Source organism: Macrotis lagotis, chromosome 4, assembly GCF_037893015.1.
Source record: "Macrotis lagotis isolate mMagLag1 chromosome 4, bilby.v1.9.chrom.fasta, whole genome shotgun sequence".
NCBI lineage: Eukaryota > Metazoa > Chordata > Mammalia > Peramelemorphia > Peramelidae > Macrotis > Macrotis lagotis.
Window position 1 is genome coordinate 53,044,531 of NC_133661.1, and position 3,870 is coordinate 53,048,400.

The window sequence follows — 3,870 nt, forward strand, 5'->3', positions numbered from 1 at the left end:
CTCCATTGAATAGAAGGGAGAACTGAGACTGAAAGGAGTTAGGTGACTTGTCTATGATTCTGCAGCGGAGGCAAGCTTCAAACTTTCCTCATCTTCAAATGCAGGACCCTGTCCATTTTACCAAATTGTCTCTCCTATATCCAAATAAAGCATACTAGGGAAGTGGGAAGAAAACCAGGTTTTGAGTCAGAGAATTAGAGTTTGAATTAATTCAACATAGTTGATAAAGCGTTCATTCTCTGTTCATTTTTGCTTGACAGAGAGCTCAGTTTTCCCTATTTGTAAAATGAGGAGATTGGAAGAGGTCCCTTCTAGGGCCATTCTGTGATGTTCCATTATATAGCTTGTTGTCGTTCAGTTGTTCAGTCGTTCCAACTTTCTATGATACCATTTGGGTTTTCTTGGTAAAGATACCGAGTTTGCCATTTCTTTCTCAAGCTCATTTTATGGTTGATGAAACTGAGGCAAATGGGGTTAAGCGACTTGCCCAGAGACACACAGCTTTTATCTGAGGTCACATTTGAACTCAGGAAGATGAGTTTGATTCTAGGCCAGGCACTCCATCTACAAGGCCTCCTAATTCCAGGGCCACCCAGTTTCCTCTCCACTATATACATTCATTCATTCATTTGTCCATTTACCAAATGCTTATGAAGTGCCTACTATGTACCATTTACATTGTAGACCCAGGTGATATAGTAGATAAGAGTATTGGACTTGGAATCAGAAAGAGCTAAGTTCATATCCTGCCTTGGTCACATACTAGTTATGTGACCCTGAGCAAGTTACTTAACATCTGCCTCAGTTTCCCCATATGTAAAATGGAGATAATAATACTTGCCACCTCACCTGGTTATTGTGAGGATCAAATTGTAAGATACATACCTCCAAGAATTATCTGTTACTACTATTATTATTTGGAAGAATAATTTTTACTGTTCCTGATACTTAGAGGTACAGTAATGACTGAAGACAGACCCATTTCTCTCCATTCTTTGGAGGGGGACAGAGCATGGTAGAAACAACCAGTCAAGGAGCCATGGCATTACTTAATCCAACTTCAGGTTGTCTTGGGGCTTGAGAGGCTCCTGGATCACCAGCTGTATATACCATTTGGAAGAAGGGGGAGGCTGGGTGATTCACAGCTCACAGGAACATCGAAGCCTAGGAACAAACATGAAGACATGTTGTATGTCCAGGAACCCAGCTGCATTTTGGAAGACGTGTGGCTCATCATGATGAGATATTTTAGCAAAGGAGTCAGAGAGACATGTGGGTGATCAGGGTTGGGCTAACACTGGGCAGGATCTCCTGAAGGTAGGGTGAGGGAGGGGAGAAAATGGATTTAGTCATCAAACATGGTGAATACTCCCAGCATGCCCCACTCCTGGGCAGAATCCTCAAGGGACTAAAACCATTGGTACTGGGAAGATTGACATAGGAAAGGTCTAATTGTCTTCTGAGAGAAAGTCCTATTCTGAGAGATCAAAGAACTTAGACCTTGAAATGAGTACCTCCTGTTCTCTAGCTTACTTACCTCTCTCTCTCTCTCTCTCATTTCAAGTCTGAGGAAGATGAGGGAGTAGAGTAGAGGGCCTGAGCTGACTGGCCTGGTTATTCCAGAAGTCTTTCATCATCTGGTCCCTTCTTGGAGGTGATTCTGACCAATTAAATACTCACTCATTTCTTCTTGTTCTTCTTGTTCTTTCTCTTACTCTTGCTCTTCATCATCATCACAGCACCATAGCCATCATCATCATCATTTCATTCACCACATCTACCTTTCTACAGAGCTATCAGACAAATGGTTAGTTATGGTAACGCTATTCAATATAACAAATATTTTTTAAGACCTAGGTACAAGGCAAAGTGCTAGTCTGGGGGAATGAAGAGGGGAAAAATGACTATTTCTCCCCTCAAAGGGCTTATATTCTGGGAAATGTATAATATGTATGCAGATAAATATAATCAAGGTAATTTGAAACTGGAAAAAGCCAAAGTGTGGAGTGTGAGATAGTGGGCTCATACCTCCAACACTTAGCCTGTCACTCAATTGTTATCATTCAATTGTTTTGCTGTTTGTTCATAATAGATCTTCTTGGTAAATATACTGGAGTAGTTTGCCATTTCTTTCTCTCATGTTTCCCCATTTTAAAGATGAAAAATAGAGATAAATAGAGGTTAAGGAATCTGCTGAGGAGTAATTAGGCGAATAGAGCATTCAACTGGGATTCAGGGAGACCTGAATTCAAATCCAGCCTGAGACACTTAATAGCTGTATAACCCTGAGCAAGTCACTTCACCCTGTTTGCCTCAGTTTTCTCATTAGCGAAATGAGCTGGAAAAGGAAATGACAAACCACTCTAGTATCTTTGCCAAGAAAAACCAAACTGGAGTCACAGAGAGTCAGACACAACTGAATAATTGAACATTAAGACTTACCTGGGGGTGCGGCTAGGTGGCGCAATGGATAAAGCACCGGCCCTGGAGTCAGGAGTGCCTGAGTTCAAATCCGGTCTCAGACACTTAATAATTACCTGGCCGTGTGACCTTGGGCAAGCCACTTAACCCCATTGCCTTGCAAAAATCTAAAAAAAAAAGACTTACCTGGGGTCAATAAGTATCTGATACCACATTTGAACTTAGAATCTTCCTGAGTCTAGACCCAATAATCTAGCCACTGCACCACCTACGTGTCTGCCTGACTCATAACAGATATTTAATAGATGCTAGTTAACTTACCTAGTGGCTGACACCTTAGCTGAACATAGTAGGAAGCTTGAGAATCTAAGAGTTATAGGGGAGGTAGATTGTGCAATATTATTATCCTCATTTTACAGATGAGAGAACTTGCCAAGTGTCCCACAGCTAATAAATTTCAGAGCTAGGATTCAAACCCCAGTCCTTCATTATTTCATCTGATCCTTATAACAGCCCTGTGAGGTTTGCAAGGAAAAAGTGATAGCTATTCTCATTTACAGATGGAGAAACTGAGGCACAGAGTAGTTAAATTGAAGTGGAAAGAGCTCTGGAGGCCAAAGATTTGTAACCTGACTGATACTAGCTATGGGCATCACCTGGGGTGAGTCACATAATCTCTCAGGCCTCAGTTTCCTCATCTGTTAAACAAGGAGGTTGGAATAGATGACCTCTCAAGGTCATTTCCAAATCCAAGTCCATGTTCCTGAGTAATTTGTTCATCAACTTAATGATGAAGTCAAGACCTGGGGCCTCCTAGGAGTTGAGTCCAAACAAATAGAAATTCACAGGAGTGAATTTCTCTTTAAACCATTCTCTTTTTTAAAATGAAAATATTCTGTTATGATTCATCTTTTTATCTGAGAATTAGAGCTAAGGAGCAGGGCCAGGACCACTCGCTGTTCCTTCCATTTCCTTGGTCTGATGCCAGAGAGTGGGGTTAGCTGCAGGAGATTGTGGGAGGTCTGCAAATAAAAGAAGAGTAATAGCTGGTATTTATAGAGAGAGAGAGATGTCATAGTTTTATGTAGAAAGGACCAGTGTCAGAGCCAGGAAGAGCTGGATTCCAGTCTTCCTTGCTAAACACATGGTAGCTGTGTGACCAAGACCAGTCACTGATCTCAGTGCCCTTGGGAAGAAACTGAAGAGGGTTGTTTATCCTCATTAGAGCTGAGAATTTTCACATTGGGGATTTAGCCCCTAATCTGATGAAAGCATAGGCTCTGATCAAAAAAGTAGAGAGTTCTTTAAAGTTTGAAAGGGGGTTTATATTCCTTATGATCTTATTGAGCTCAGCCCCCCCTCTCTCCCTCTCTCTCTCTCTCTTCCTCCTGAAGATGAAAGCATATTAGTGGTTCTTACCTTGTCTAAAAGTATGGACTGAGTTGAGCT